The 26,223-nt window shown below is 41.5% G+C and overlaps 1 protein-coding gene and 1 non-coding gene across 7 annotated transcripts in view; both read left to right on the top strand.

The window, feature by feature from the left end:
* CYRIB (CYFIP related Rac1 interactor B) overlaps positions 1-26,223 on the top strand; it is a 165,367-nt gene that overhangs the window by 57,216 nt on the left and 81,928 nt on the right. Inside the window, exon 1 of one of the 6 annotated variants that reach the window (XM_071208029.1) lies at positions 10,890-11,258. The exons of 3 other annotated variants lie outside the window; for them this stretch is intronic. The gene's annotated coding sequence lies outside the window, so the exon portion shown is untranslated. Of the gene's footprint in view, positions 1-10,889; positions 11,259-26,223 lie in introns of those variants that run through there. 2 more of the 6 variants (XM_071208032.1, XM_004451157.5) reach the window with 2 other exon arrangements.
* LOC111762506 (U6 spliceosomal RNA) lies at positions 14,461-14,567 on the top strand. The gene has a single exon (XR_002795605.2). It is a non-coding gene; the product is annotated as a U6 spliceosomal RNA (small nuclear RNA).

Here is a 26,223-nt window from a genome sequence, read left to right as displayed (position 1 = left end):
CCCTGGGGATCTTTTGATATTTCAAAGTGCAGGCCACACTGGATGAATGAATTCACAAACTGGGGGTGGGACACAGGCACTCAGAGTTGATGAAGTTCTCCAGGTGATCCACTGTGCATGCAAGTTCAGAAACCACTGCTTTCTGAGAATTTTAAGAATAATATGCTGTTATTATTCAAAGAAGAGGAGGGGAAATGGTAATGACAAAGGCAATAGCTATCATTATCATTGACCATCTGCTTCTTACATGATACGCAGAATCCTGGGTGTTTTATAAACATTATTACATCTAATCCTCACTACAGCTCTGCAGGACAGCTCTGTAGGTAGTTGGACAAGACAAGGAGGGGGTGGTATCTTTCAAACCGGCGGCATCTTCAGAGTTGGCTAACCCAGATTGTTGGGTAAAGACCAGAAAGATGGGATTGCTGGGATCATCTTGGTGATCCCCTGGGCCTGAGATTTAGGGGTTCTATGTGACCGCAGCAGAACCATCCTGATAGAAACAGCCATGCTTTTAATAACCACAGCGGACTCAGGAGTAGATGTTCAAGAGAACCTTTTGCAGTTATAAATTGAGGCTGAGTTTATTTTGGCTTGTGGCTTGCAAAGAGGAAAGAGTGCAGTAAACCAGGCTATTAATCTTGGGTTGGTTGATTCATCTGTCAAAACCACTCTGTGCGTGTGTCAAGGAATCAGGTTAAATAAATTAATAAGACATCACCTTGTGTTTGTTTAGCCCTTTTCTCAATGGAGTCCACAGTGCTGCACAAATCTCTTACCACTGCTAGTCTTTTTGACTGTGCCTGCAATGAGTCAGGAGGAAGTAGTGCTGTGTGTTACTGGGTGAAAACAGGAACTTAGTGAGGTTGAAGCTTATCCAAGACTGGAGTCTTGAGAAGTGGGTTGGTCAGTTGGCTGGTGACAAAGCCTATGGCTCATCCATTAACCTCAGTCTGTGGGACTCGTCCTTCTTCCATCCACAGCAGCAGACCAGGAGAAGGCTCAGGACTGGAGAGAAGAGTAACATGTAACAGCCCCACGGGCCGCTCTTGTGCTCACATTCCCCCAAAGCTTCTGTTGACTGAGGCAATAGGGGAAATTCTATCAACCTGAGAATAGTTGGATAGCTATTAGCTTATAATTAAAAGTTCAGGTGCAACCTGGTTTTCTTTCTGCCCTCTGTGATTATTCCATTTCCCTTAAGAGGGTAACTATGGGCCACCAGCCTTCGGTTTGCTTTGGCCCCTCCAGCCCCTCCATTCACTCTCCTTCAAGTTCACTCCCACCTCCCTTGGGCCACTGTCTTACTTTACCCGCTGCTTAAACAAATACCATACAATGGGCTGCCTTAAACAACAGGAATCTATTGGCTCATGGTTCTGAGGCTAGGAGGAGTCCAAAATCGAAGCACCAGCCAGGTGGTTCTTTCTCCCTGAAGTCTATGGCATTCTGGGGCTGGCTGCCAGACATCCATGGTCCCTGGCTTCTCTGTCTTGGCACTGTCTCCTCCTTACTATTCCAGATTCTGTTGACTTAAGGCTTCTTCTCAAGGATTTTTTTCTCTGTCTAAATTTCATCCCGCTTATAAAGGACTCCAGTATTCCGAATTACCCAACCTGATTCGGTAGTGCTACACCATAACTGAGGTAACATCCTCAAGAGATCCCGTTCACAGTGGGTCCACACACACCAGACCGTAGAGCAAGACCAAGAACACATCCCAGCTGGGGAATGCAGTGCAGTTCACTATGCTACTTCTGTTCGCTTTTCTCATCCGTTTTTCCCCTGTCCACATTCTTCCTTTTTTGGATGCCATCTTCCTGAACACAAACAAAATTGTTAAAACCATTAAAGGGAAGTTTAAGAAAGCATATTATTCAATCACCCATCTCATCCTGTTATCGTTGAGTTTTAACTCTGTCTTCTACCACATTCGCATGGGGGTAATAACTATTGTACATGAGTGGAATCCTATTATATATACAATTTTGTGCTTTGCTTTTAACACTTAATATTTACTTTTTCAATCAACAAATATTAACCGAGCTCTACTATGTGCCAGGCATTGTGGCTGGGCATACCTCAATGAACAAAGTAGACATATATCCCTGATGTCATGGAACTTAGGTCTAGTTCAGAGAAAGCCCCAATAAATATAATAAATATGTTAGGAAGTTATAACTGTTATGGAAAAAACAGAATAAGGTTAAAGAAGATTGGGAGTATTAACATATAAAAATTCTTGTCCATATTGTTATCATCTTCCTGTGCAGTGATTGTACATGATCCTTGATGTTGATGGACTAAACTTTGTTGAGAACCTTAGGATTATATAATTTCAGAGGACATATGAGTCATTGAGAGTAAATCCTTGTTTTTGGAGGTAAGGGAACAGGTCCATAAAAAAGAAATGACTTGTTTAATATCACATATTAAGCATATCACACATAGTCCTGAAGTGGCAAAGCAAGGACTTTTACATTTGAATTAACTTTAATTAATTCTAAAGACAGTTCTTTCAGTACTTAGTTTGTTCTGACTATTTATTATTATAAATAATGTTTCACTGGGCACATTTATACAACTGCCATCCTAATGAAAGTAACAGTTTTATTATTAACTTTAAAAAATCATGATAGTAAATAATAGAAAGGGCTAATATTTATTAGCACTTATATTTGTCAGGTACAGTGCTCAGGCTTTACATGAAATAATGTAATTCTGACAGTGAATAGCATTACTTTCCTCTTTTTACATATGAGAACGTGAAGGGATTCAAACTCAGCTCTGAGGCCAGAGCTTGAACTCTCAGTCACCATGATATATATAGCCTTCTGACCTTGACTATTATTACAAAAGCACATTTCAAAAATCAAGATAGTGCTTTTCACCCTGTAGCCTGCCCACACCCATGTCTCAGGTGTGTACTTTTCCTTCTTCTTCTTAATAAACTCTTTACTTCCTTGCCTACCCTTAAAAAAAACAAAAACAAAAAACCGTGATGATCAGAAGGTATTATTTATTTAACACTTGAGTTTACCAAGAGCTTTTTACATATTAGGTTTAACTATATCTAATCACTATCTTTATGGTTTAAAAAAAATAGTTGAATATTGGTAATTTCATATGTTCAACCTGTTATTCCCATCAGTCTTCACAATAACACAGTGAATTCAGTGATTATCATGCCTCTTTTTTAGATGAGTAGTGTATGTTAGATGGAGCTTGGACCACTGGGGCATTTGGTTAATGTTTGTAGAAAGAAAGGAAGAAAAAGTGGAATAAGCAAGGAAGGAGCTGTGCTTCGTGCAAGGTAAAAATAGCTGCTAAGTCATGTGGGAGAATCCTGGCTCTACCTCCTGGTGCAGGGGTTCTTAACCTTTTTTGTTCCACGGATCCCTTTGCCAGTCAGGTGAAAACCACGATCCCTTCTCAGAATGTAGCAGCAGATAGTTTTATGATAGTCAACATTGGAGGACAGAAAAAATAAAGAAAATAAATTGATTTTTTTTCAGCTCAAGCTCACGGCTCCCCTGAAACCTTTGGGGTCCATGGCCCCTGGTTAAGAACCCCTGTCCTAGTGGCTAGTTGACTTCCGGCAAGCTGCTTGAACTCTTTGTACCCCAGTTTTCTCATCTGAAAACTGGGAGTAATAAAATCACTCTCATGATGTTGTTGTAGGGATTACATTTTAAAGTGGGTGGAAAGCATCTTTTCTAATACCAGCAGAAACTAAGCCATGGTGGTAATAGTTCCTTCTGACATCACTGTTTTTCAAACCAAATCCTCTTCTCCTTTCCTGAACCATGGTGTTTCAGTAAAATTTTGCAAAACATCTCTTTTTAAATGGCATTGATAAATTCCTCAGCTTTGACACAGTTTGGGATTCTCATTCTTTGACAGTTTGGGATTCTCGTTCTTTCCAGATAAGGCTGTCGTGGCTTTGGGTGGTGTGGCAGGTGAGGTGGTGGAACAGCAGAGACTGGCCTCTGTTCTGTTTGCGGGGCCACAGTGGGGAGGGAGCCGGGGAATGGACTGCCCACCCAGCCCGTCCCCTCCAAGGCTGTCTCTGATTTTATGTCTTTTTGACCCCCTGTGCCTGTCCATGTGGGCATAGCTGTGTTCTCCCAACCACACGCATTGGGGCCTTTCCGTCTTGATCCGGCGACCGTGGCAGCAGTGTGGGCGGGTGGGCATAGACGGCTGCCCTTGAACCCTGGACAGCCCAGCTGGAGTGGGGTCTGCTCTGTGTGTCTGCTTCACAAGGTGTGTGTGAGGAGGCCCTTCCTTGTGGTGGGGCGTCATTGCCAGAGCTGAAAGGCCGAGTGTGTAGCCCTTTGTGCTGCTGAACCACACAATGGGCTGAAAGAGCTGTTTGTGGCAAAGAACAGCACATCCTGAGCATGCCTGCCTGGATTTTTCTGCAGCCAGCTAGTCCCTTAATGGGGCGATGGGCTTTGGGTTGCTAGCTGCTTTCGACATCAGTAAACCCTGTGGCCCTGCCTGTATCTCTTGGGAAAAACTTTGCCTTGGAGTGGGGTTTGTGGGGGGAGTAGTGCAGGCTTGCAGAAAGAAGGCTTTTCTCTTCCTCCTTTTACAGTTAAAATCTTGGCAAGAAAACAAGCTTTTTATTTCTGTTGCCTGTATCAGCAGCAGATTCCCAAATTGAACTCTGAGGCACCGTCCTTGCTTCGTCAGACTCCAGCTTTTCCGGATGCACGTAATTTTGCTTCTTTAGTTGACAGGGACTCTAATAACTCCAGGTGCTGAATGGGCGGTGGGGAGTACAAGTCTCTAGAAACACAGCTCTAAAGCAATACAAACACAGAGGGAAAAAATGGGCAGCCTGTCAAAGGGAAGTGCTGTATTAAAACGGGTAATCTCTATTTACATTGGGAAAAAAACCCTCTCCTTTAGTTTAACACCAGGAGATTTGGTAAATACTTTATGATAGAGCTTACATGGCGGTGTATTAAATAACAGTGTCGCTGAAATGCCTTTAGTAAGGAAAGGTCAGCAGGATTATTTTGTGAGACAAAATGCAGATTACGAAGCAATATAGGAACCATTTTAATAAAAATACCCGCATTATCTTTATATAGGTACTGGCATAGAAAAAAACAAAACCAAAACAGAATACCTGGAAGGGTACCCACATGACGTTGGTGGTTGGATCATGAGTTTGTTTTGTTTTTCTCATCTGTATTTTCCATTCTTTTTCTGCAACCAACAGGTATTACTCATAGAATCCTGGTGAATATGAGTACATGGGGTAGGGAACCTCATTTCTTGCTCAGGCTTTCCCTTTTGACCCAGTCCAGAGTATTTATTTTTTAATTTTAATTCTTAAAATTATTTATTTATTTATTTATTTCTCTCCCTTTCCCATCCCCCCACCCTACCACCCCGGTTGTCTGTTCTCTGTGTCTATTTCCTGCGTCTGCTTTGCCCACTTCTGTTGTTGTCAGCGGCACGGGAATCTGTGTTTCTTTTTGTTGCGTCATCTTGTTATGTCATCTCTCTGTGTGTGCGGCACCATTCCTGCGCAGGCTGCACTTTCTTTCACGCTGGGCGGCTCTCCTTACGGGCGCACTCCTTGCGTGGGGCTCCCCTACACGGGGGCCACCCCTGGGTGGCAGGGCACTCCTTGCGCGCATCAGCACTGCACATGGGCCAGCTCCATACGGGTCAGGGAGGCCTGGGGTTTGAACTGCGGACCTTCCATGTGGTAGATGGATGCCCTAACCACTGGGCCAAGTCGTCCGCCCCAGTCCAGAGTATTTGAGTGCCTTTGAGGGACCAGAACAGGTGCCCCAAGTGGGCAAGAAAGCCTTAGCCTCTGCCTTCACAGAGCTGAGGTTTTAGTGAGAGTGGTTTTTTAGTTACGCATGTTTTCAGTTAAAAACATGAAAATAATTACATTTTGCAATAAATGCTATGAAGGAAAAAAAAGCCAGGGGTTAGCTGAGGAGTAACTGGAGGGGTGGAGGTTCGCCTTTAGGAACTTAGGAGGGCCCCTGGAGGATGTGACTTTTGAACCTGAGGGCTCAGAAGCAGCTAGCCTCATGATGAGACTGGAGGGCCACTCAGGGCCACTAGACCTGGAGCTCCCCATTTGTGAGAAATGTTAACAGTGGGAAACATGACCGAGGCCCCAGGATCGACCTTGTAACTGGGGAAATAAGGGCAATAAGGGCAACTGTATGGCTGCACAGACTGCTTCATGAATAAACAGATAAGAGTTGCTAAATAAGAAGAGGAGGAAGGCATTGGGTTTGATTTGCTGGCCTTGTACTAGGCTTCATTTTAAATAGCAGCTCTAATGCCATCTTTCAATGCTAGACAAGCTTCTAGCCCTGCCCCGGAGATTCACAGACCCTTTTCCCTTGTCCTCTTGTACATTCGTTAAACTAAACCAGTGGATGCTCAGCCTGACGGCAACACTGGAGTCCGAATTAATAGCCTTGGAATCCTGGCCGTGGTGGAAGTGATGAAAGGTGCCATTTCCTACAAGGATTCAGTATTTATGCGTTCTTTCAAAGAAGTAGAGAAGTAGGTGATCGAAGTCCCTGAGTGTTAGATCGAGGAATCAGACTGAACACAGAGCAACAAAAATCGTATTCATATTGAAAGATACATTTGAGTTAACAGTAAACTGATAAAGTACTCTCTGAAAGGCAATTGGGCAATACAAATCACTAACCATGACAATACTCAGATCCTTGGACCCAGGAATTGCAATCCAGGGAACTTATGCCAAGGTAATAATTTTTTTGAAAGGGGAAAAACAAAGATGTCCATAGCAGCGTTATGTGTAACAATCAACAATAGCTTGATATTCTAGAGTTTTGAAAGTATTTTCCTATACAGAATTTATGAGGGCTTCACAACATTCTTGGGAGGTGGGTTATTATCCCCATTTCACAGATGAGAAATGCAAGGTCAGAGAGGCCAAAGGAATGGCTGTTGGTCACAGTGGCAGAGTCCAGCACATACATTCTAGGCCTGGTGGGTTTGGTATAGTGGGTGGGCATTAAGAAAACATAGGAAGGGGACCAAGAGTGACAACAATTGTTATACTTAATCTGTGCCTAGTACTGTCTCAAAGGGTTTACACATATTATCTGAATTGATCTTTACAAGGATCTGAGAGGCTGAGTAGCTTATAAAGTAGGTTTCAGACCCTGGTTAGGCCACATCCAGAGTTTGAGCTGGTTTCAGCTGTGCTTATGTGGCCCTCTGCCTCACAAGAATACATTGCTAAATGAGTGAATCAGAGAATGAACGAAATGAGTGAGTAGATTGGAGGGGTTAGGACATGAGAACCAGCTTCCACAGCCTTGGCCATCAGGCTTCCCATGACTGAGAAGGGTCTTTTTCCACAGGGCTGTGTTTTCTACACGCCATGCAGTTTGCCCAAGCCTCTCCCACGAGAGCTGCAGCTTCGCTGGCCCTAGGAGCCACACTTGTCCACACCCTTAGCCTAAAAGCTCTCTTGACTTAACCTGTCACCTCCCTTGCAAAAAAGTCCAGAGCCAAATGAGTCTAGGGTAAACCAGGCATGGAGGGTGTGGACCTTTAGCAACAGAAGGAAGCCAAGCTATTTCAACATGATGAAATATTCTGTAGCCATTAAAACGATAAATATGACCATGTGGAAATATGAGAAAGCATTGGGAAATAGCACATATCTGAAGACACCAACGACTGCAGTGTGCATTTACATGGATAAAGATTGGAAGAGATCATACAGGAATGGGGACCGTGTAACCGTGTTGGGATTGAATGATGTTACCGTCCACTTAGTCTGCTAAGATAGGAACCTCGGGTTCCTGCCCCACAAGCCTGCTTCCTCTTCCCCCAAAGTCAATCAGACACAAACTCCTGTGGATTCTATGTCAGGAAGTATCTTAATTCTGGTGCCTGTTCTTCATCCTCACTACCAGTGTCCTAGACTAGGCTTTCATTCTCTTTCACCTAGACCCCCGAAACGGCCTCTTAACTGTGTGCTGGCCTCGGTTCTCTCTCCTGCTGCTGTCCATTTTGTGATCCTAATGTAAAACACATTGGATCATGCCACTCCTGAGTTTAGAAGCCTCTATTTATTGTTTCCATCAACAGGCAAGTCCAAAGTCCTCTGCACAGTGTAGAAGGACCTTTACAATTTCACCACTCTTGTCTTACTCTAGCATGTCGTGAACTTTCCTCCCTCTGGACCTCTGTGCCATCTCTTCTTGGCCCTTCCCCATTCTTTTCAAGACCAAGCTGAAAGGTCCCATCCTCTGTGAAGCCTTCACGTCTGACCCTGGGAGTTTGTTCCTCTACCCTTCTAACTTACAACAGATCATGCTGTGTTGTAATTGAGAGCTTACAGCTCTTCCTCTCACCAAACTCTGAGCCTCTGCAGGGCAGGGACCATGTGTCTTGCTGTCTTCCACCCCAGATGCTTGCATTGTGCCTAGGAGTAGAGAGGCCAAAATGTGTGCTGATGGAATGCATCAGTGAGTGAGTGAAAGTTTACTCTCTCTAATGATTTAGAGTTGATTTAATAATAAATTTTGCAATTTATCACAGTAGACAGAGGTACTATAATGTGAGTGGAGAAATAGGGAAACTGTGGAGTCAACAGGTTGAGTTTGAATTCTAGACTTGTCACATTCTAAGCCTCGATTTCCTCATTTATAAAACAGACATGATAGTAGTAGCAGATAGGATGGTTGTCAGCAGCAAAAGAGGAAATATAAGTACAGTGCCAGGTCCAATCATAAGGACTCAAAGAAAAAAAATGCCAGCTAGCCACAATAATTGTCATCATTGAGAGAATAAAGTGCTCTTATGTAAACATCTTTCTTGCCTCCTTCTGCTTGTTTTTTTTTTTTTTTTTCTCCCAATGTTAAGTTTTTAAAGCTTTAACCTCAGTTGAGATGTGATTACCTTAGTGCAAAATGTGAAGACGGGATGGTAGAAGAATAAATTCAGCACTTCTTGTAGGATCTTTTCTGGTCCAGCTTTCCTCTTTTAGGGCATTCCACTTGGTAAAGCTTACTCCTGAGTTCCAGCACAGGCCGGGAATGAGTCTAGGGCTGATCAGGAAGAGGGGCTCGTGAAGGTGGTTTCCACCCTCCTCACCCATTTTGCTGTTATCACTCATTAGTGGGCTGTTTTTGTTGCTGAACTCTAAGGTTCACCCTGCTGGTATCATGTCTGTGTTGCTCCCCAGAGATCAAATTAAGACCAGTGGATGAAAATTGTCGGGTATCAGATTTCTGCTCAGTGTAAAAGAAGTGATTCCTTACAATTAGAGAAGACTCTCAGTTGCAATAATGAGCTCCCATAATTGGAGATATTTGAGCTAAACTGGATGTTCATTTATTGAGGATACTGGAAGAGGATAATAGAAGAGATTTCTGCTTTTAGTAGATTGAGTTAGAGGTGCATGATTGCTCAAAGTCCATATTTAAGGGGCTGGGAAGGTGTCTGAACTCTTCTTTTGGTTATCCAAGAGGGGTGCTAGGGTATAGACCAAGAAACCCAGGTTCTTGAATTTTGAGTGTCCCTGTGTCAATGTTTGCAAGATATCAACTCACTACAGCTTAATTGAAATTGATGATGATTATAATATGTACTGTGTGGAACCCCCAAAACCTTCTGAAGTATGATAATTAGTGTAAAAAGGCTGATGCCAGGGCTCCTGTTTTTAGTGCATGCCTTGAAAAGACACCTAATCTTTCCATGACTCTCTTGACACATTCCTATGTAATATGACCAAGATCACTTGGTCTCTAACTCTAGAGGAAGACAAAATGATGAAATAAGATAAGGATTGTCCTTTTGTATTTAGGGGTGAGATGTGATTTACCGACCACATGCTCCAAGGGCCAGGCGGTCCCTGGGATCTTGCCTGTTTGACTAGAGCAGGGGTTCATAATTCGGGTTTCATAGATAGGCTTCCTGGGTCCATAAAGCCCCTGAAATTGTATGTAAATTTGTGTGCTTATGTGAGTTTTCCTGGTGAGAAAAGTCGATACTTTTATGACTTTTTAGTAATGCCCTTGACTCCAAAATGTTAAGCACCATTTTACTTCCATCTGAATGATCTGCTTAGCAGTCAAACTGAAAATACCCCTGGGTGAGGAAACGTTGTAATCATTTCCATTTTAGTATTAATGAAAAAAATCTGAGTTTTATAAGAGGCTTGGGATGAGCTAGGGAGAAGGGATGTTCTATTTGGTACATGCAGGGATGGGATTCGGGGAAGGGAGCATTTATTTTCCAGAAGTGAAAAGGAAAATTAGAGAAATAATTAACAGGGTGTGTCTTCTCTGCCCACTAGGCAATTCTTCCCAGGGCAGACCCCAGAACAGGGGTCTGATTTATCTGGAAATGCGAGTACAAGCCTCAAGTAACACCAGATTTTTGTTCTCAGATTGATCATTGAGCACCTCCCAAGGGCGTCTCCACGATCCCATCGCGGGCGATTAACAGTGGACCTCTCGGCTCTGGGGAGCCTGCCAAGCGCCTCTGCCCTGTCGGGGTGTGAGTGAGGCTCTACCTGGCCGCAGGGGGAAAGGCGTGCCAACCAGCCCGCCATTCCAGGCGCGGGGGCTGCTGGAATGTGGCATCTTTGCTGGGCTCAGCAGAAACAGCCGTGGACCGCGAGACCCCAGCTCCAGTTCTTGAGGCAGGTCCTCGCCACCTCTGAACTTCATTTTTCCGCGTCTATAAAAAGGGAAGGCTGACTCTGACCCACCCAGATCCTATCTCCGCCCGAAGGTGCTGCCCCTTTAAGAAGGGCGGGGGCGAGGAAGAGGTGGCCGCGCCCCCTTCCTCTGCGCGCGGCGCCAGCGCGACCACCTGTCTCCGGCCTCGCCCCGCCCCCTTGGGAGGGGCGGGGAGGAGAGGGCGGAGAAGGAAGGCTGAGGATTTACCTTGCGCAGCGGGCGAGCGGCGCATGCGCACGGCCGGACAGGTCCGCGGCGCCCTCACTTCCTGGCATTTTCCCCTCCCCCTCCTCGCTGTTACCCTGTACATCCGGGTCACTTGCCCTCCCCTCTCGGAGCCGCCGCCGCTGCCGCCGTCGCTTGGCTCGTAGCGGCTCCGCCACAGGGGCAGGTGCGGAGGTGCTCCAGGTCGGGCCGCCGCCGCCGCTCCCCCGCTCGGGGCCCGGAGCTCCCCCTAGCGCCGCTGAGGAGCCGCCACCGCGGCTTGAGGAGGGCGGAGGAGCGGGGCTGTGAGCCCGGGGGCTCGAGCGGAGGGTGAGTGATTTATTTTAGACCCTTTCCCCCTTCTTCCCCTGCTTCCTGACCCCATTTTGGCGGAATGGCCGGGTGCGGCGGGGCTGGCGCCGGCGCGAGGCTTCCTCTTTCCCTGGCGCGCTGGGCCGGACTCCGGCACTCACAGCCCGCTCTGCGGCTGAGCCTGGGCGGGCGCCCCCCCGACCGCCGCGCCCCGGGTCCCCGCGTCCCAGGACCCGCTTCCGACCCAGCCTTCCCCCCGCCCCCGATTCCTGGCGCTCCTGTCTTCGGACCTTCTTTTCTTCCACCCCTTTCCTCCATTTGCACCTTCACGCGCGTGCTCGCCGCCCCCTCTCATCCCTACTTTTAATCCCCCTCCCCCTAAATTCTGCTGCCGCTAGTGACCCTTCTCTCCACGTCCCTTCCTCTCTCGGGTCGCCCCTCACCCCCAGCTCCCATCTCCTTGCGGCTGCCTTTCCTCACTCCTCGCCCCCAGATCCACACCCCCTTCTCCCTCGGACTCCGCCACGCCTCACCCGGACACAGCCTCCTGGTCACCGGTATTGAAGTTGGTGTCTTAATTGCTCGGCGTCACTTGGCCATCCACCTGTGCGGCCGTACCTTACTGCGTAGAAGATGCATTGACCTCTTAACTTCCCAGAGTTTAAAGTCTAGATTCTTAATTCTAGGGTGTGGCCTTAAGAGTGTTTCCAAAACACAGAATTTCTACTATAATTATCCAGATCTCTTGACTGTCAGACTTTTCTGGAAGTAGCAATTGCTGTGGTTTTTCTTTTCTTTTTTTTAACCAAACGGATATTCTGGGCTACACCAAATACCTTTAATTTTTATTTTATTTATTTTTATCTTCCTGGAAAAGTGTCTGTTTTACATTCCGTGAATGTAAAATTTGGCAAAAAAATTGTTACTTTCTCTGTTCCCCCAGATTCCTCCTTGCTCAGTTCCATGACTGATTTGCAACATGACCTGCTAATACTGTTTGTTGGTGAGACTTTTTCTCGTCTCTGTCGCCAACATTTAAGTGTCTCCTGTGTGTGGAATACTGATGAATGCCTGTCTCCTTGCAGAACCTCGGAGTGCCATTCCAAAGATAAAAGATTTTTAGGAATTGTTTGTACTTTCCCCCCCTTTCCTGTAAGTTTGTTGAGTTTGTCGCCTTTTTACTCTTTAATCTTTATGTGAAAAATGTATAGCAATTTCTTGTTCTTACAGTCTTGTAGTTTGGCCAGCTGACACTCCAGAGGAATGTTTTATGTAACTAAAGGTGTTTGGGGATTCATGGTTGTAAATCATATTAGACTAATGGACCTCAAGAAAAACACAGGAATCCTTTTAATTCTTTAATTGTGTTTAATAATAGAAGCTTTGTGTTTAGAACGACTTGTTAATTGGAACTTCTTTGATAGCTTGTTTGTAAAGTGTTGCAGTTAACAGAAACTGAGAGGTATTTGTAAGATGATATGACAGCACTTTTTCTCCCCGGTGACTTTTCTGTAGTCCATAATAATCAATTCCAAGGGAGATTCTCAGTCCTGAAGCCACACCTACCTGCATATCAGTATGATGATGCAATGCTATTGGGCTATAATATTAATAACATTTTTCCTTCTGGGGAAACCCACTTTTTATCTAAACCCTCCCCTTAGGTTTTAGATAACAACAGTAAGGTTTCCTAATGCACAATCCAGAATAAGTTTTGTTGTTGTCGTTTCGCAGAGCAGTTTTGCTAAATAGTCAGTTTTTAAATTTCTTACAACTTTAACAGTGTGGTACCTGCCTCATATGAAACTTATGCTTTGTACCATGTGGGCTGTATAGTATGAACTCGAGATAATAATGATAATTGGGTAAAGGCTAGATTTTTCTCTCATAAGAAAATGGTTGACCAAAAGAGATTCAGACGGAGGTGTGAAAACAAAGCGATTCTAGTCGTCTTAGCAAAAATATAATTTCAGTTGCTGAATAAAGCTAAGTGAATGCAGTATATTGCTATTAGAGTACAGATGACATGTAATTTACTGAACTTAAAATTGATTTTTTTTTAACTTTTCTAAATTTTGTGGGTAAAAGAAACAACGTGTCAAGTAGTGTCACTTTGAAAGTGACTCATTTGAAAAAGGCATCTACCTTAGTAAATAAAAATTGAGGGAGGAGTATGGGGGGTACTTGTTTCATTTTACTTCTAATGATTGGATTAAAATATGGGCCAGCATATAAATTTTGTCACTTAAGAGATGAGTTAAAGTCACTTACCTCTTATTAAGTACTGATGCGCTCGACCATAAGAGCCTATATTTTTCTCTTTCAGTGTTTAAGGAAAACAAAATTAATAATACTTGGAAATATTTTATTGTTAGTGGTATTCCTCATGATATTTTTGGTCTCTCCTTTTCTGTTACTATACTAGGGCTTAGCACAGTAACTTTTTGATGCATAGTGGATACTCAGTGTTTTGAATAATTGAATGAATAGCAAGGTCAAAGAGTTTTAGGTTATAACACCATATTAACAGAGTTTTGGAGGAAGATGTTCATTGCTTCAATTGCAGTTTTCTCAGTTATTTTGTATTTTTTTTTCAGATTGCTGTATTGGGTTATTTTAATTGCTTTGAGATCTTTGGGGAAAGTACAATAGACGTGTCACTTGGTGTTTTGCTTTACTTCAGGGAAGGGATTTGTTTACAAATTTAGCTTGGGTGTTTGATATATGTATCTTGTCAGCATTCATGAGCCATGAACAATTCACTAGTTTCTTGGACATTGAAAGTTTCTGAATGTCAGCGTATGAACATATTCTGTATTGCCAGTTTGCTAGATAGGTAATTTTTCCAAGAATTTTTTTTCATGGCATTAATGAAAGGCTTAATCTGAGGTTGTGAGAATGGCTAGTTTATATTTCAGTGGTGCTTAATACTTATGTTTAGAATAACACATAGTGTTTACTACTTTCCTGGCAGTGTTTTAATCTCTACAACCTTAGTGGATGGCTATTAGTATTTTAATTTTAAAGTTAAGGAAACCTAAGTAGGCACAGCTACTAAGTTATAGAGCTAGGTCCTTGCAGTCTGGTGTCAGGGCTCATGATCTTAATCATTATGCTGTAATATTCGCCTCTTACTATATGCTAGGTTCTTTATATATGTTAGGTTAGTTTTACAACAGCCATGCAAGGTGTAGGAATTAGCTGCAATTTTCACAATAGAGTGCTCGCTTAGGCAGCACATATGCTAAAATTGGAACGATACAGAGAAGATCAGCATGGCCCCTGCGCAAGGATGACACGCAAATTCGTGAAGCGTTCCATATTTTTAAATGAATTTAAAAAATAATAATAAAAGGGGAAAAAAAAGAATATATAGAGAAAACAAAAAAAACAACAAAACAAAACAAAAAAAGTTTTCACAATAGGAAATTAAGTCTGAGAGAGTTTAGGTAATTTGCCCAAGTACTACTAAACAGTCCTGAGTGGGATGTAGAAGGCTGGCATTTGAACTCAGGCCTTATATAGCTTGTATCCTTTACTAAGTACTGGTTTGAAGTTCTATATTTAATATTACCTATTTAGACTATAGAGGACCTACTTGAAATAACAAATCTCAAAACTTTTCTCAGCTGCCACACACAGTGGATAATTCTCAGCTGCCACACACAGTGGATAATATTCACTTGTTCTGTGCTCTGTGTATACAAGGTTACAATTTCCTGCTCACTAGCTATAGCTTCACTGACCCTTTCCTACTCATGCAAGTATGTTGGAATGCAGATGAGTGACACTTTTATTTGGGTAATGTGTAAAAATTTAAACAAGAAAATCATTCTTAGAATGTTGATTCTTTATGTACATTTCTTGTGACATACATTTTGATAATGGTATCATGGGTGAGAATGGCTGTTTTCAAAGGTATTGAGTGATTTTGTTTGAATAGAAGACCAAATGCAAAGATGTATTTTTTACGCCTGTTTATTTTTAAAAGTTCATGCACATCGTAGAGGTACTATTGCATGCTACACTGAATCCTGTACTTATTTTCTGCTGTGCAGGTAACCTCTCTTTGGTGAATTATGTCTGGTGTATATTAAATCCTAGACTGATAGACATGCTTCTCATTGTGTCTATAACACTTCTTCCAGTCATAAATTATGTTCTCAGATAATAGAAATTACAATGAATATTAGTTTAGGTCAAACATTGTTTTCACCAAAAAATTACAACATATTCCCAGATATGATTATTTGGAGATTATTAGTACCATTTTTCCTTTCTCCTGTGAGGACAGTGGGGAATTGAATTTGTTAGTTTAAATGAAAGCTAAGATTTACTATGTCTTGAGGGAGACATTTGCAATTTTTTTTTTAAAGATTTATTTTTATTTATTTAATTCCCCTCCCCTCCCCCGGTTGTCTGTTCTCTGTGTCCATTTGCTGCGTCTTGTTTCTTTGTCCGCTTCTGTTGTCGTCAGCGGTACGGGAAGTGTGCGTGGCGATATTCCTGGGCAGGCTGCTCCCTCCTTTGCGCTGGGCGGCTCTCCTTATGGGTGCACTCCTTGCGCGTGGGCCTCCCCTACGCAGAGGACACCCCTGTGGGGCACGGCACTCCTTGCGTGCGTCAGCACTGCACATGGGCCAGCTCCACACAGGTCAAGGAGGCCTGGGGCTTGAACCGCGGACCTCCCATGTGGTAGATGGACGCCCTAACCACTGGGCCAAAGTCCGTTTTTCGACATTTGCAATTTGTTGACTTGTATTCTTATTGAGAGATTTACCTCTTTATAAAATTTTAATATTGATGGACAAAAACATTACATTTAAGTCCTGACAGTGTCTTTGCTCAGTACTTCACAACACTGTTATGAAATTTTTTATTCATTTCAGTGCAACATAATAGGGGAGATAGGACATAGTTTTATTAAAGTAATGCATTTTTAAGCTGAATAATCATTTAACATAATTTTCCTTTTGAAAATCTGTGCGTCTCTTTGACACCTGGCACAATACGTGGTCTGTGGATTGCTATTAATTAACCAAGGTACCTAATCTTATTTTGAGGAGTCAGGCTAAAAGTCCGTGTTGTGATACCATCTAAATATAAACCAAGACCTGAAGAGTGGACCAGTAGTCAGGCAAAAGGGAGAATGCATGGGCTTAGGAAAAGGTAGAGGTACATGCATATGAGAGGTCAGGTATATTTTACAAGCTGATACTGGTTCTGTATAGCAGTAATGTAGAATGTAAAGGAGGAGTGAGAAAGATGAAACTACAGAGGTAAGCAAGAGGCAAGCTGTAAGGCTGGCTTTATGAGTCATGTTAAGAAGTTTAGTTTTACTGAAGACAATGGGAATTTTATGATGAAGGTGTTATATAATGAAGGTGTTATAGAATTTTAGAGGGGTGTGTATGAAAATACTCAATTTGTCTTCTCAAAAGATTGTTAGGACAACTTTGGAGAATGGATTGAAAATGGCATAAGATTGAATACAGGGAGGCAAGTTAAGAGGCTGTTGCCCCTCTTCTCGCTTTAGAGGTGGAGTGGACATCGCCATCTCAGGGTCCTCGGGATGGAGGAATAAAATAAGGACTAGAGTGGACTTACTGGTATTCTATTACAGAATTTTTGTGACTCTAGGAATGGTAGAAATTTTATCATTGATGTGGAGACAGTGGCCATGGGATTTGCTGAGGGCAGGGAGAGGGAAGAAGAGGTGTGATATTGGAGCATTTTCAGGACTTGGAGTTGTCCTGAATGATATTGCAGGGATAGATGCAGGACATTATAAATTCTGCCATAACCCACTGAATGGACTGGGGGAGAGTGTAAACTGCAATGTAAACGATAATTCATGCTGTATAGCAGTGCTCCAAAATGTACTCATCAAATGCAATGAGTGTGCCATACTGTTGAAAGAGGTTGTTGATGTGGGAGGAGTGGGGGTGAGGTGGGGAGTGGGGTATATGGGAATCGCATATTTTTTAATGTAACATTTTGAGTGATCTATGTATCTTTAAAAAAAAAAAAAAACAAGTAAAAAATATTTTTTTAAAAAAAGGCTGTTGATGAAGTCCAGGGAAGAATTGGTAAAGATCTGTGCTTGAGTAGTGACAGTGGAAGGATGATGTTAATTCTGTAAGATTTAATGATTTACTGAATGTGGGCCCCACTGAACCAGATGCTTTGCCTCTGGTGGTAGAGTGTGGGATGACTGTTGCCACCCAAAGGGCTAGTTGCCACCTTTACATGTGAAGTTGAGATGGGCCTGGGGCTAAGTCAGGTCTGTTTTCAAGTAGCCATTTTCTTTCTGTCTGTCTTTTTTTCTTTTTCAAATAGCCTTTTTCCTTTGCCTTCCCACATTGTTAGTCTTTGCCTTGGAGCAGAGCCTGCTCCCAAATATCAGGCTGGAGTCTTCCACCAATCAAGCATTCGGTTTCTTTAGGGGCCCAGTAAGAAGCTAATAGGTGCTTTTTACAAGGGGTGTGATAGCTGTGTCAGTTAAGCAGAGTTGGAAACCTCAGGGATCCTCTCCGGTGGCTGTCTGCCTTTGCCAGAGGCTCCATTCAGCAATATGGTGAGTCACAGTGGCTTGTAGTCCAAAATGATCATTAGGGTAGTGAGACTCCAAAGGTATTAGCACTTTTCTACTTCGAGCTCTTCCTAATATGAAGAATCTACCCCACCTGAATCCCCAGTCACTTAAAGGGATGGGGAAGTACAAGCATATAACCGAGCGCCTACTATACATTATATCACATAGAGGCACAACAGTGCATTGAATTGGCCCTAAGATCTCCACCCATGAGATCACATTCACTTCCTTTTCCTACTATGAACCTTGCCCAAACAATATTAGCTCAGTTCAGGTGTCCCTTCTCTCCATGGGACCAGCTGGTAGCTTGGTGCCTATATTCAAAGAGCCATAAAAATTTGAGTCCCTTCCTAAAGTTCCCTAGGCAAAAGGTATGTATCGCCTTCAGTTCCTCTTATGGATAAGGGAGATTTCAGTCCTGACCCTAATCATCTTTCTTCTTAAAGCCAGATAAATTTGGGGGTAGAACCAGAAGGAGAGTACAACTCTGCATAAGTAGTCAAGGTTTTGCATTCAACCACCCAAAGCTATTTCAATTTTGGCAGCTCCTTAACTCATAGCCATGTTACCTTTCACTTGGAGCAGTGGGGCTTTTTGCCTCATTGTCATGATATATCCCTTTCTCTTCCACCCTAGAGGAAAGTAAACAACCAAGCTGCCATTTGGGCAGCTGCTTTAAATTCCATTTCTTGCTGTTCTTCCTCTAAACATTAATTCATTCCCTAGTCATTAACAGATGGGACAAAGGGGATCCTTATTCTTACCATCCCCCATCCACCACCAGAGTCATTCTCAAATTGTAGGGTGTCTTCTCATATCCCATAACTCAGTCCACAGACCTCTGTCCTGTCTTTGTCAGGATCCCGTTCTTATTGCCAAAACTATCAAGAACCATGAAGGTCTGAGGGTTTTTTTTAACCCTACTTGCAAGCTAACGAGTTAACCGCCACATTGTCATGGATGCTGGTAGAAGACATGAGACTCCTGGTCATGAGATGAAGGACAGTTTTTTCCTCACAATAATAGCAGTAGCCAGAAATACCAGCATTTGTGCTGGTTTCCTGAGCCTCATTCCCTCAGGGTGACATGAAGAGGATGAAATGATACCTGTACACATTGGGTTGTGTTATGGGAGAGAAGCCCTGAGTTTAGGGTACCCAAATCTTTTATAATGGGCAATAAGCATGACTGCCCATATCTCAGAGGAAGCCACTGTCTGTCTTCCAAGATTGTTTCTATACAAACATCCTCAAAAAGATAGTAGGAAGGGCAGTCAGTACCCCTGCTTGCAACACAAGCAAAAAAGAGACTTGTGGACAATTGTTTACCAACATAATGTAAATTATATTTCAATAAATCTGACTCTAAAAAGTGTATGATATGTAGTAAGAACTCAGTACTTACTGATGCTGTTCATTTCTTTGTTTTTTGGGGCAAAGTTTGATGCAAAGACTTTAATAAGATTTTGAGATTAGTTCTTTCCAGGGTAAGTTGGTAATTCTAATAACATTTGTTCAAAAAAGTGATGAACTTGCCATGTCAACTCAATGGGGAAAGAATCGTCTCTTCAAAAAATGACGCTAGAAAAACTGGATATCCATATGCAGAAGAAGGAAATTGGACCCCCACCTCACAATGTATTGAAAAACTAACTCAGGGGTGGCAGACTTGGTCCAGTGGTTAAGGCATCCGTCTACCACATGGGAGGTCCGTGGTTCAAACCCCGGGCCTCCTTGACCTGTGTGGAGCTGGCCCATGCTCAGTGCTGATGTGCGCAAGGAGTGCCGTGCCACGCAGCGGTGTCCCCCATGTGTGGGAGCCCCATGCGCAAGGAGTGCACCCCGTAAGGAGAGCCGCCCAGCGTGAAAGAAGTGCAGCCTGCCCAGGAATGGCACCGCACACACACGGAGAACTGACGTAGCAAGATGACAACAAAAAGAAACACAGATTCCCGTGTCGTGCCGCTGATAACAACAGAAGCGGACAAAGAAGGCGCAGCAAATAGACACAGAGAACAGACAACAGGGGTGGGGGGGGAGAAATAAATAAATAAATAAATAAATCTTAAACAAAAAAAACAACTAACTCAGGAAGCAGATGTGGTTCAAGTGATAGAGCTTCCACCTACCATATGAGAGGATCTGGGTTCAATCCCTGGGGCCTTCTGGTGAAAAAGAAGAGAAAGCTTGCCCCCAAGGTGAGCCAGTGCCCACCCAAGTGAGTCATGCAGCAAGATGATGATTCATCAAAAGAGAGAGAAGGGGAGATTCCAGGTGCAGTGCAGCAGAAACCAGGAAATGAGGTGGTGCAATTGACAGGGAACCTCTCTCCACATCAGGGGTCTTCAGGATCAAATCCCAGTGAATCCTAGAGGAGAAAAAATGAGAAGACAATGCAGACAGCAAAAACAACAGGGTGGGAGGAGGGGAAGGGGGAAAAATAAATAAATCTTTTAAAAAAACCCAACTCAGAATAGATCAATGATTTAAGTATAAGAGCTAAAACTATAAAATTCTTAGATGAAAACACAGGGAAATGGTGACAATTTTGTTTTTGACAGTGGGATTCTTAGACTTAACACTAAAAACACAGGCAGTGAAAGAAAAAATAGATAAATTGGCTAGTAGATTATAAACTTTTGTATATCAAAGGACATCAAGGGAGAAAATATTGAAAACTGTATATCTGAAAAAGGTTTAATATCCAAACTATATAAAGAATTCTTACAACTCAACAAGAAAAAGACAACCCAACTAAAAAATGGCTGAAAGAATTGAATAGACATTTCCCCATAGAAGACATACAGATGGCTCATAAGCTCACAGAGAGATGCTCAGCATCTCTAGCCATTAGGAAAATGCAGCTCAAAACCATGAGATCCATTTCACACGCACTAAAATTGCTATTTAAAAAATGGAAAATAACATGCTGGAAAGGATGCAGAGAAATAAGAATTGTTAGTGCGTTGTTGGTGGGAATGTAAAATGGTGCAGCCCCTGTGGAAAGCAGTTTGTCAGTTCCTCAGAAAGTTAAACATAGAATTACCATGTGATCCAACAACTCCATTTCTAGGTATATACTCAAATGAATTGAAAGCAGGAATTCATAAACAGATATTCTGTATCAGTGTTCATTGCAGTATTATTCATAATAGCTAAAAGGTGGAAATATCCCAAGCATCATCAACAGATGAATGAACAAAATATGGTGTACACATACTAGAATATTATTCACCCATAAAATGAAGTTCTGATAAATGCCTCAACATGGATGAACCTTAAAAACATTATGCTAAATGAAGTAAGATGGACACAGGAGGACAAACATGTATGATTCTACCTAACTGAAATATCTAGAATAAGCAAATTGACCGAGACAGAAGTAGATTAAAGGTTACCAGGGCCAGGGCTGAGGGGAGAGGGTGGGAGGGATGGGGACTTATTGCTTAATGGATGCAGTTTCTGTTTGGAGTGATTGAAAGTTCTGAAACTAGATGTGATGGTAGCATAACATTATGAATGTATTTAATGCCTCTGAATTGTATACACTTAAAATGGTTAATATGGTTAATTTTATGTTAAATATATTTTACTACAGTGAACTTAAGAAAAAATTAATGTGTATAGACATCTACTTGATAGGATCTTATACAGTTTTAATTATAGTAACATTAAAGTGAAATAAGAGAAACCTTGGATTGCAAGGTATAAGATGACTTTGATTTTGTTTGTATCAAACTGCAGTTCTCTACTTAAAATTCTAGTGAATTCTAACGAAATATTAAATAGAACATTTTTAAGGGAGGCTTCTTTTCCTTTAGATACTGGGACAGTATAGATTTGGGGAGGTAAAAGAGGGTTACGTAAATAGTGAGGAGGAAGATTAAACTTGCAGTTTCTCATATATATAATTTAGGGCTCCAATTTCTCAACATATTTTAAAATCACACAGTTACTTTGTGTAAAGTTTTCTAGAACACTTTTGAAAGCTAACTTGAAGCGTATTTGTTACATTTGAATTTGTTTTGACTTAAATAGTTAATGTGTTGAGGTATCATACATTATATTCACTAAGTTGTTTTCCCAAGTACAGGGAAGTCAGTGATTTATTCCATTCATTTGGGTTGAAGTATACATGAATTTAGAGACTTGGAAATATAAAACCATCTAGCTATAGTGGAGTTAATTCTAAGTTGATATTTAGAATCAAGGACTAAAGCCTTTTGGAAATAGCCTGAATCGGGACTTCCTATATTAAAATGTGAATACGGTTAAAGAACAATATGTTGAACCAGTATTCAAAATATATAGCCTGGGGTTGGTAACCCTTTGAAATGGGTGTGCCGGAGTTCCATTATGTGTGATAGTGACAACTGGCCAGTGTGCTGCCTTTGGTATGTGGCACTGACCCTTTTTTAGTAGTCTGAAGTGTTTTTCTTTTCTTTCTTTTTTTTTTTTAAAGATTTATTTATTTATTTAATTTCCCCCCCTCCCCTGGTTGTCTGTTCTTGGTGTCTATTTGCTGCGTCTTGTTTCTTTGTCTGCTTTTGTTTCTTTGTCCGCTTCTGTTGTCCTCAGCGGCACAGGAAGTGTGGGCGGCGCCATTCCTGGGCAGGCTGCACTTTTCTTTTCACGCTGGGCGGCTTTCCTCACGGGCGCACTCCTTGCGCGTGGGGCTCCCCCACGCGGGGGACACCCTTGTGTGGCACGGCACTCCTTGCGCGCATGAGCACTGCGCATGGCCAGCTCCACATGGGTCAAGGAGGCCCGGGGTTTGAACCGCGGACCTCCCATGTGGTAGACGGACGCTCTAACCACTGGGCCAAAGTCCGTTTCCCTGAAGTGTTTTTCTTTTAAGAACTTTTAACTGATTTTTAGTGTTCTTTCATTCTAAGCAACTTTTCTGTATAGTGTGTTGTTTTATTAAAATGCATATTTGTTTGTTTTAGGAGGCATCCAGGATTGAACCTGGGACCTCATGCATGGGAAGCAGGTATTCAACCAGCTGTGCTTTACCCACTCCCCATATATTTTTAATTTTTTAACCATTCCTAGTAGTTTGCCTTGTTTAGGTAGGTAGTCTATGCACTTAAATAATATTTTAAAAAATAAACACTTCAAAATTCTTCCTTGTTGAAGTACACAAGCAAAACTTTTTGTGAAGTTCTATCACTGCCTGCATACTCTATCTCTTCTAGTACCTGATTTGGGTCTCACAAGAAAGAGATGAATAAACAATTTAAAAAAAAAAAGTCTAACTGGTTTAAGTATTGTAGGAAACTGACCTCAGTTCATAAAGTAGGGTTAAACCGGTGCCAGGCAGGATTTTACCCCCTGTGTAACATTACACATCAAGTCTTAAACATAATTCATTAGACCTAATCTTTTTTTTTTTTTTTTTTGCCTCACAGGAAGAGTTTCTTTGTAATAATTCCCCTCTTGTGTAGGGTTCCAATCTGATAACTGCATGAAGAAAATTTGCCACTGTGTTTACAGTGGTTAATGTTAAGGTGTTTTTTCTTTATTTTTTTTTAATATGGAGGGAGAAGAATAGACTCAGGCTAATTGAAGCAAATTATATTACAGTACATCCTTTCCCCTCATCCTCTGTATCATGGGAACTGTAAACAGCCTTTCAAGAGTTAGGAATAGTGGAAGGAGACTTCAAGGAGCTGTTTACTACTTGCCTTAAGCTCCTTCTGTTTAGATGTGGCCTTGCTGGATTTCTATCTAGAGAGGTCTGTAGCAGACTTTTGCTATTTCTGCTTTCCACCCTGCCCGCCCCCCCCCCCCAATCTCTGCCATAGTAATATATATAATATACATAAAAGCCATAGATATGGGTGTGTATTTTTGTTCCTATATAGCTTAGTCCTGTTATAATCTTGTATAGCTAGAGAACATAATTATTAGGAAAAAAATAGGGGACTCTTTATCTTTCTTGGTAAAGATGTGGGGTTAGCAGCTAATCAGGTCAAAAGATGTGCTCACGACCCTTAAGGTTAAAAGTACTGTAAAGTAGAAAGTAAAAATCATCAGTAATCTTGATAATAGAGATAAGTATTTGTGCTATTTTGATATGACATTTTAAAATATATTTTCTTTTTATTCAGTTTTGTTATAGTGTTAATTTGGGGCTTTGACATCTAGAAACATAATCACATGTTGTAATATCTTTTATACTTTTTTTAACCTGTTAAAAAATTGTTGAAGTATATCACTCATACACAAACATACATAAACAGTAAGTGTACAGTAATAGCTGTGAACTTACAAAACAAACATAACATCATACAGGACTCTCGCACCTCACCCTACCACTAATACCTTACATTGTTGTTAAGCCTTTTTAATAATGATTAAAGAGCATTGTCAAAATATTACTACTAACCAAAGTATTTTACCCCCAACTAACCCTATTATTACTATCTTTGTATCATTTATATATGAACATATGTAAACAATTAAGAGTATAGTAAAAGTTGTGAACTTACAAAGCAAATATGCGTAACATCATATAGGGCTCCCATACATCAACCCTCCACCAACACCTTGCATTGTCGTGAGATGTTTGTTACAAATTATGAAAGAATATTGTCAAAACCTTACTACTAATTATAGCCCTTATTGTATATTTGGTGTATTTTTCCACCAGCCCACTCTATTATAACTTTTAAAATATACTTTTTATGATAGAAATTGTAAACTTATAAAACTATCATACACATGTGCAGAATTCCCAAACATCACCCCTCTATCAACAAACCACACTGTGGCAGAACATTTGTTAAAAATAATATAATATCATCTGATTGTTACCACGTCCATAGCGTATATTTGGCACACATTCTCCATACTGTCCCATTATCAACACATTACATCTTTGGCATAGATGCAAGAATATTATATTATTACTGCTAACCACAGTCTATAGAACACTCCAGTTGTATCTTTCCCATGCTTCTCCACATTCCCACCAATAGTGATGTACATCTGCTCTAGCTAACAAAGGACACTCTTGCATCTGTACCATCAACCGCAATTCTCATCCACCTCTTGGTTTATTTATTGTGCTATTCTGTTTCTAGAATATTCTCTAGCATTCTGTTAATTGGCCTTTAAAAACGTAGGCTACCATTTTCAGCCACATCCCCATCTATAAACTAGATGTCACTATGTGTTACCATCCCCTCTATACATTTCCATACTTTTACAGTAAAGCTAATTAAAACTGCTACATACATTAAACATCTGTAGTCCATCTCAGTCCTCTTACCTCCTTTAAGAATCCACCACCTACCACCAGGTCTTGAAGTTATTTTCTTACAGTTTCTTCTAGAAGCTTCATGGTTTTTGCTTTCATTTTTAGGTTTTTGATCCATTTTGAGTTTATTTTTGGGTAAGGTGTGCATTAGGGGTCCTCTTTCCTTCTTTTGGCTATGGATATCCAGTTCTTTCAGCACTGTTTGTTGAATGGACTGTTCTGCCTGATCTGTGTGGGTTTGACAGGCTAGTAAAAAATCACTTGACCATACATGTAAGGGTCTGTTTCTGAACCATCATTTTGGTTCCATTGGTCTGTGTGTGTCTTTATGCCAGTACCATGCTGATTTTACCACTATAGCTAGGTAATATAATTTTAAGTCTAGAGAGGAGAGTTCGCTTTTCCTTTTTAAGATGTTTCTGGTTATTCAGGACCGCTTACCCTTCCAAATAAATTTGATAATCATGTTTTCAGTTAAAAAAAAATGTTGGTGGACTTTTTATTGGGATTGTATTGAATCTGAATATCAATTTGAGTAGAATTGATATCTTAGTGGTATTTAGTCTTCAAGTCTGTAAGCATGGAATGTTCTTCCAGTTATTTAGGACTTTTTTGATTTCTTTTACATTGGATTGCAGTTTTCTGAATACAAGTGCTTTACATCATTGGCTAGTTTATTCCTGACTATTTGAGTTTTATCAGTCATATTTTATTTTCACCACTCTGTTGACACGTTTAGTTACTTTTATGGATATAATCTTCATTTCTAGACTCTCTTCTAGGCCTCTCCTTTTCTTTTCAGGCTTTAGCACACACACCCTTTATTATTTCCTGAAAATCTGGTCTCTTGGTTAGAAATTCTCTCAGTTTTTGTTTTTCTATGAATATTTTAAACTTGCCCTCATGTTTGAAAGACATTGTTGCTGGATATAAGATTCTTGGCTGTAATTTTTTCTCTTGTAGTATCTTAAATATATCATACCACTGTTTTTTTGCCTCCATGGTTTTTGGAGAGAAATCAGCACTTAATCTTTTTGGGTATCCCGTATATGTTTTGCATTGCTTTTCTCTTGCTGACTCAGAGTTCTCTCTTTGTCTTTGGCATTTGACATTCTGATTAGTATG

The sequence above is a fragment of the Dasypus novemcinctus genome, chromosome 14 (genome assembly GCF_030445035.2).
Source record: "Dasypus novemcinctus isolate mDasNov1 chromosome 14, mDasNov1.1.hap2, whole genome shotgun sequence".
NCBI lineage: Eukaryota > Metazoa > Chordata > Mammalia > Cingulata > Dasypodidae > Dasypus > Dasypus novemcinctus.
Note: the sequence above shows the minus strand (reverse complement) of the source record. Positions and strands in the feature narration are given on the sequence as shown.